The sequence below is a fragment of the Achroia grisella genome, unplaced genomic scaffold, assembly GCF_030625045.1.
Source record: "Achroia grisella isolate CSIRO2021 unplaced genomic scaffold, CSIRO_AGI_Agris_v1 utg515, whole genome shotgun sequence".
In the NCBI taxonomy this organism is placed as follows: domain Eukaryota; kingdom Metazoa; phylum Arthropoda; class Insecta; order Lepidoptera; family Pyralidae; genus Achroia; species Achroia grisella.
The window spans coordinates 4,494,885-4,503,638 of record NW_026712908.1 but is presented as its reverse complement, the minus strand read 5'-3'; positions in this window follow the sequence as shown (position 1 = coordinate 4,503,638).

Here is an 8,754-nt window from a genome sequence, read left to right as displayed (position 1 = left end):
TAATTCCATCGTTTGCCAGGTCAGCGCTACAAGGCGTGGACACATAACGAGTTTAACAGAATATGATTTTCGCTCGCTGAATGGGAGCGACGTTTTAGCGTCACTTTTTATGTTTCCCCATGAGGTTTGCGTTGCAGACTGTACCCAGAATATGCGGGAAGGGTTCGTAATAGATATTTAATATACAGGCTGATGTATTTATATAGAGTGTACACTTGTTTCCAAATATAACATACATTATATAATTATAATAATTACAATTAATAATTATACTTATGTCACATTTTAACATATATAGTCAGAAGATAAATATTGAAATAATAATAATAAAGTTAGATAAATTATTTAATAAATTCCTTCCCTTTTGATATACATAATAATAAGAACCCTGGACAATTTACATAACGACATCTAATCGCAGAGTTAAGTTAAAAGGTGCTTCTGTTATGGGTAGTAGACAACTGATATAAATACTTATATGCGTTTTTTATTTAAAACATACATAATATACATATATACGTATCGTGCTAGGAATCGAATCTGTGAATATCGGTGATTTTTAAAATGGTCCAGCTGTAGAGACTTTCAAGAACAAGCAACCGGATTTTTTTATTTTTGTGTATATATGGTTTTTTATATTATTTTTTTTCGAAATTAATTATTAGTTATTTTAAACTGTATTAACTACCAGCCCCGACTGTACAGGTATACATGAATATTCTATTTATAAACTGTCCTCTTGAATTACTCTATCTACTGCTAAAACTGCATTAAAATCTGCTGTGTAGTTTAAAAGATCTAAGTGGATAGAGAGCGGAAGCAATTCATTTTATACCTATATAAATATGTAAAGATGGATGTATAGAAAAAAAACATATTGTGGTGTAAAATAACAGTAACTAATCTAGTAAAAAATAATATCATACAAAAATCAAAGACAAAATTTATAATACAATAATGAAAACCTCGACTCTATAGTCCTCTATAAAATAAAGTTTGTTCACGTATCACACGGGCATTATATACATTTTCCTTGTCCTATAAAAAATATGTAATTAAAAAAACAATAAAATTTAAACATGGAACAAAACACCTGTCGAGCAAAACCGCAGTGGCGCTAAATCCGGTAACATACTTAAAGCGATCATCGCGGCGGGCGACACCGTGAAATCATAACACGGAGATTTTGTCCTAAGCCGCGTTAATTTCCCCCGCCCGCCGCCCGCCCTCGCCCCGCCACGTCCAGTGTACGTCAAATATAATTTTACGGCACGCTGGGCTCTGAGCCGATTGTGGGAGACACGAGACAAGCCTGCCGGGGCTGTTCGATGGATGTACAAATATGTGATGTGGTATTTGGGTGACATTTTATAAAAAAAAACTATTATTATAGTTTAGTTATAAAAAGAATATTCATGACTTGATAGTCGTCTCAGAAGAGGCTGTTACAAGTATTTAGGAGAATTTATCGTGACCATTATTGTTGACTAGAGGTATGATCAATTCTACATGTTCTATGAGCCTACCAGATAATATTTTCCGATTAGTTTTGTCAATTTTGTTTGTATACCTACTAATAAAAATCTCACAGACATACTTTCCTATAATATTAGGATAAGTATGAATAATTAAATTCAAAGACATTGTCTATTACACATAAGAGTACATAGTGCTTAATATACGTAGCACATGACAGATGTGGAAGAACTAACGACCTTTGGGGTCTAAATTGGGGTTCGAAACAAGCTATAGGCAACGGTAACCATTTATCATCAGATGGGCTGTATGCTTGTTTACCACCATCGTAGGACTAAAAAAAACAAAACTAAGATATGCTCTAATATTGAAACTCTTTATAAAAAACGAACTCACGCTTAGTGAGTTTTTTTTTTGTGGATGATAATGGAATTGTGCACCCGCCTGCGCTAATGGTTTACGCTGGCGGGGCACCAGTGGAGGATGATATGATGAGCATGAGGTCAGGACAGTTAGCCCATCGTGACAAATTTACCAGGAATTTAACACGATGGTTTCCAGGGGGAACCGCGTGGAGGTCGACCTGACATGGTACATTGCTAGCAATGGGGTTATCAATCCACATTACTAACAATCCCTTTCCCCCCCGCTTAGTGAGTTAAAGTTAAACTAATAAAACATTCTAAGAATCTCTCCAAATCTTCGTACATCTCTCTCTACAATACCAGTGGTCACGTATTGGTTAAAGGGTAGGCAAGTGAACGTTTGCGGATTATAACGGTAGCTCGTACGATACTGTCATCTTTAACAAACAGCTCCAGTGGATGATTAGCCTTACGGTATTCGATTTTCAAACTGGATTATATTTCCTAATACTAAGTAACTACTCAGACTCGACTTTGACTTGGAATGTTCGAGAATGTTCGATATTTAAAATGGTTATGATAATTTCAAAAATCGAATATATGAAATATTTTTTCTACAATTTTTTTGTTTTTTCTCTTCCTCTGGCTCCGAATTCTACAACTTTATAACTATTATTTTACTTTTAATTTTCACACCGCGTTTAGTTTATAATGAGAATTCCCAGCGAACTTTTCATAAAAAACAAAAAATAGACATTTTCAGTAAATAATTTTCTATTAAAACTGGTATGGTATATCTACCATAAATTATCATTTGAAGGTCAAAATATAGCAAATGAGACAAAAATATTAAAGATTAGCAAATAGTATATTTTTTTATTGATGGAGAAGAGATAATGTTTGCCATTTTGAATACTCTGGTGCCTATGAAAAGATTAACACGAAGTTAGTTCAGTACCTCGTAGTACATTTACTAGGAAGTAATCACAAATTATTGGACAACAAATCGGAATCCATTCCGGGAACTGCGTAGAGACCTGACAAGATACATTCCTAGCCAGTTTTTTTTTATACCACGATGCTGGCAAATAATGGTGAACGTCTCAACTGATGGTAAATGGTTACAGTGGACACCTAAACCTCCAACAGTCCACTTACTAACCACCATCATCATGTGCTTCTTCCTTATCCCATTTACTTGTGGTCGGCGTAATGTTTTTCTCTTCCATTCATCAATATTATTTACTCAGATATATTTTTCTGAATATATACACAATCATACTCATGAATACAAATATTTGCACCGTGCGAGGAATCGAACCCGCGACCATCGGAAGTAGAGCGGTGTGCTAAACCGTTAGACCAACGAGGCCGATATGATATAAATATAGATAAAAATAGCAGCTTTTTTAAGCATCGACTGTCATACCCATATGATCCTGTACCCTTAAAAAGCAGGGAACTGAATCTTTGATACAAAATCATCGCTGCGTAAAAACACATCAGCTTAAGTACACAAGTAAATTATTTTTATTTATTTTATATCCCCATCGAGGAATAATCAGATAAAGGTTTTAATACTGCCGTTAAAAAAATTAATAAAATCCGCAGTTTGTGGGAACTGTAGCAGTTGGCGTGTACGAAACTTGTTTCATTATAGAATTTCGCTAGGTCAAGGGGTAGAAATCCTATTAATTTTATATTAAAGTTCTAATATTATATAATGGATGGTAACTTTTTTAATTATATGGCAATACATATATTTTTTGTGTATTTATTAATAGTCACCCCCACGCAAATTCATCTGCATCATACTTGACTTGACATTTATCATTGTATTTCGCCCAATTTACATAATATCTTATTATAAATCTGGTATAAATCTGCCAGAAAAAAGATTTAAATGTCAAATAAAACAGTTCCTTAGCAAAAAAGCTTACTATAAAATTGAAGCATTCGTTAACGATAATAATGTTTTTGTAGAAAAACTTTAAATCCATAGCACTGACAATATTATCTGATTACATTAATAATGAGTGCGTAGCGACTTCTATGTTGATTATTAATAGCATGCCTCTTACTTGTTATACTGTAATTATTTATATAAAAAAACATCTATTAAAAAGAGCAACACACAAGTTTCTAGCTCATTCTTCTTGTGATGAATCTACATTCCGAATGAGTGGTAGAATCAAAATATGACTATTCAAAAGTGCTTGTAATGAGTTTATTTGAATAAAGATTATTTCTATTTCTATTTCTATTAAATTATAGCCTGTGTTATTCAGGTATATAAGCCATATTACTGTAAAGTTTCATCAAAATCCGTTCAGTAGTTTTTGCGTGAAAGAGTAACAAACATCCATCCATACTCACAAACTTTCGCGTTTATAATATCAGTAATATTAACTAGTTGACACCCGCAACTCCGTCTGCGTCACATTTTCCCTTTGGTTGTAACAATTTTTATTACAGCTCAGCTCCTATTAGTCGTAGCGTGATGTTATATATATAAAACTGCACACGGTGCTGCTCGCTAGTTCTCTTACTTGAACTTGGCTTTGACACGCTCTCGCGTGTCTAGATAACATTCCTCTTTAAATGTGCTATGTAATACCACAGATAACATAATATTCCATAGTAATACTAAAAGAAATTTCAAAATCAGTTCAGATGATCCGGAGATATACCCTAGAAAAAAATTGTTGTTGTGAAATTGTACGTTTTGTAGTTTCTAGTGACAACGCATGTATTCTAAACTTTAAAAAACAACCACTAAAATAGTATTTTCCTATTTGTGTAAAATCTTTTAAAATTGCTACAGTAAGAGCATTTTGCATTTTTGGTCTTTGCACGGCTGCAACAATAAAAAAAATAAAACTCTATTTCGGAACGACAAATAAATTGCATTCTATTTTCAAATTTCATAATATTTAATTCTTTTTCAAATTCAATACACTTTAGTAAACAACGTCCAGTGTTCGAAATTCGAACATAATTAATGTAACATTCAGCAAGAGTGTAGACAAACAATATTAATCTATTCTCAATTAGACCACAGACATTAACAATAAACAAAAGATATATATGTATGTGTGTGTGTGTCAAATACATGGTAGCTTGTGTAATTTTTTTATTGTAATTTATGTGTAATTTAAAAAATAATTACCATTTTGCTTGCCTTCTCTATCTATACTCTATGCATATAAATAAAATTGGAGTGACTATTTATATATTTATTTATTTATTAGTTTGTAATACTGAAATAACATTTTTTTACAATTTTTATAGCAGGTAGCTGATGTAATAAGAAGTAACTTAGACTACTTTTATTTTAGAAAAAAAATTCTATTTTACAAAAATAAAGTTAAATTCCACGCGGAAGAAGTCGCGGGAACAGCTAGTATAAACTATAAGTGTACTTTCATACTCATCCGTCCGCGCAAAATTTCGTAAAAAGGGGTTGTTATAAAGTTTTTGTTTCAAGTATATATTAATATATGTATGTATTATTGTATCTAATAATAATGTTAATCCGCTTTACCCTGTATCGTTCGCAAAATAAAAGGCGTAATCTGTAAGCGGTTTATCACTTGGCAACAAAACTGTCCTGATCAAGTTAAGACCCCAAGATTCGAACAATTCAACAGAAGACTCGCGTTCGGCCGCCGCCGCGCCGTACTCGTTTGTGGCACGTGACAGTTTTACCAACCTAATGATGTAACAGAGACGTTTACATGCACAGGAGGGCCACTGGGCGAATCGGTATCGATACGATCGGTAATTTTTAAGAAAAAGGTAATATTTTTTTAATTTAAGAGATGAAAATTTTTAAAATTCGAATGTAGATAGTATTCTATTAGAAATATACCATATATTAATACGTGGAGCAAACCTTTGTACCCATTTTTATGAAAATTGTACGGATGGAGAAGTGTGAAATTTCGTACACTTATCTTATCTTATGATTTAAAATACATTAAATCAATAAAAAAACCTTACACATATATTTGACGGCTGAACCCCTGAACCCCCATCAGACTAAAGTCGTATCCGTCAGGCAGGAGGCCAACTCCTGCCTGACGGATACGACGGTACGACTTTAGTCTGAGGGCACCTCTAGGGGTTCGAACCTCGGCTCAGGCCGTCATAATTTCGATCCCCGTTTGAATTGGACGGGGGATCGATCGGTGGGGCCACACACACTAGACAAAAGAGTATGCCCCTTTTGTTTATTATTTAAGTCTGTAGTCAAATTGAGAATAGGTTATTATTATTTGTCTATAGACTTACTGGATGTTAAATTAATTATGGTCGAATATGGACCACTAGTTATTAGAACTTTCTTGAATATGTGACAAAAAATTATGTCTCGAACTTGTTTTTTATTCAGTTAGATAAATAAATTAACAAAGATAATTCGTGTTGACTTGATATGATATATCGTGTTGACTTCATTTGTAAATAGTTAGACGCCATGTGGTTATGCAGCATGCAATTGGACTGCCCAGGGATATTGCTCGTCTCTATCAGGTCTCTAATAAATTCAAATTCAAATTCAAAATATCTTTATTCATGTAGGTCTATTACAGACTCTTATGATATGTCAAATCTACCGTCAGTTCGGAATGATTTCGAGATAAGAAGAACTGACAAGAAACTCAGCTCGTATTTTTTTTTTATATTTTTTTTAATCTCAGAATATACATCTTAAGTATTTCGCGTGGTGATTCGAGGTCCCAGACACCTATCATCCCTTCTCTTACCTTCCACCTTCTTAAAAGGCCAACAGCTTTCCTTCAAATATCCCGGTATTGGTAGTTCCCATGGACGGCGGTAATCACTTATCATCAGGATGAAACCGGATTGTAACATGGACTGATGACCCATTTACCATATTAGGTTGACTTTACTCTGAAGGTGCGTCCCAAGCGTGAAGGTCAACCTAATGGGCTAACTGGTCTAACCTCATGAGCGCATAAATGTGGACCATTCCTTTGTTAATCATTAAAAAAAATCACTTACCATCAAATGACGCGCAAGCTACTTTGTTCTATACTATAAAAATAAAATATCTCAGTGTCTAGGTTTAAGTCGGATGTCTGATCGCATAATGTAAAGACTCTCAACCACTCGACTCGTTCGGATGAACCTTACTGAAGTGTCTCAAACAATTGTCCGCAGTCTTTAGACCCTCAGCTCGAATACGGATTTACTTAAGTTTGTTCATTTGGACACTAGTGGACCTCTAATCGGATCATTATTTATCAGGTGTGTTGATCATCAACAGCATATAATAATAGAAAATCACTGGACAATACACACAGCGCCATCTAGTTCCAACCAAAAAATTTTTTAAGGGTACTAGACAATTGATAGAATATTTAGAAACATTTTTTTTATAATTACATATTCACATAAAACAAACACGATTTCTACATACTCATTCATATACATTGATATTATGAGTAGAGATCGTATTTGTGTTTGAATCGTGCGAGGAATCGAACTTGCGATCATCTGAAGTACAGCGATCTGTTAAACCGTATGCCTAATTGCTACCAAAAATACGACTAATTTGACCCTCCCAATTAGTTTTCATATGTTAAGTGCTTTACAATAAGTTTCATGGAAAAATTATATTAGGTTTTTCACATCTTTAGCGACGCTAGAAAATAAATGGTGAACATGAAGGTGTTCCTTTTAGTGTTTTTGTGAAAAATACCCAATTGAAAAAACATTCTTTGATATTTCCATTGATTGCTCAACCTTTAAAGGTTGATTATACTTGAAAATCTACAACGGAAAGGCTAGTCAACCCGCAAAATTTGAATTTCCGTTTCATAAATTGCAAAAGAGACGAGCGATTTCTCGTACAAGTAGAAAAGAGATAGTGAAATGTTATTCCGAATATAAAAATGTAGCCAGCGAATTTGGCTACTTACATATTTTGTACCTTCAAAAGGAATCGGTGGAGTCGGAATAATTTTGAATTGAGAATACGCTTTACCATCGAACGCCTTTTGTGCAATCAATATTCAATGTTGGCAAGACTTCTCGACATTTTGAATTTGGAATCAATCATTTGGAATTTCAAATTTCGAAGACGTTCAATGTGTAAATGGCGCGAATAATTCCTTGGTTCATGCATATCATTATAGCAAAGCAGAGGATTTATATGGAAAATGTGATCATACCATAATTTTGCATTGAGTAACATACAATTTTTTTTACTACTTATGATATTTCAATTAAATTATCTACCGCATTATCTAATGCATATTGCAAATAGTAAAATCTATATACCTACCTTCTAAGTGCTCCCTGCACTATTTGTTATTAGACATACACACATATCTACATTAATAAACAATTGACTTTGTAATATTAATTTAAATATAAATTTATTTTATATTAAAATTAATATTATAACTATAAATTAAATATTATTGTCGTTATAATGGAGATGGATTTATATATGTTTAGTTTTCGATCAGAGTTTTAAATAAGAAAAACAAGTGCACTATCTGCCATCTATAAGTACTTACATCAACGAAATAATATTAATTTTTCAGTTCATCAAAATCGTGCACCAATTTCTTTGCTATTTTGAAAACATTATCATTTTTAATATATTAAATCTCCAACAGATGGCAACACTCGTAATACAGCGGCATCTAAAATTTAAGTGTGGTACTAAATAGAAACTTACTTTAACAAGAGGGTTCGTAAAACCGCGCTGAAGCAAGTGGAAGCTAACTTCCGAATACAATTTCTCTTCTACTTAACAATAGATGGAGCTACTAGCATGAAGCGGTGATGTTTACTTTTCAAATGAAATTAAATATTTTGTTTTAGATATAACTTATAATTAATACATAAATTAAACATACAATATTCATAAATTATTTGG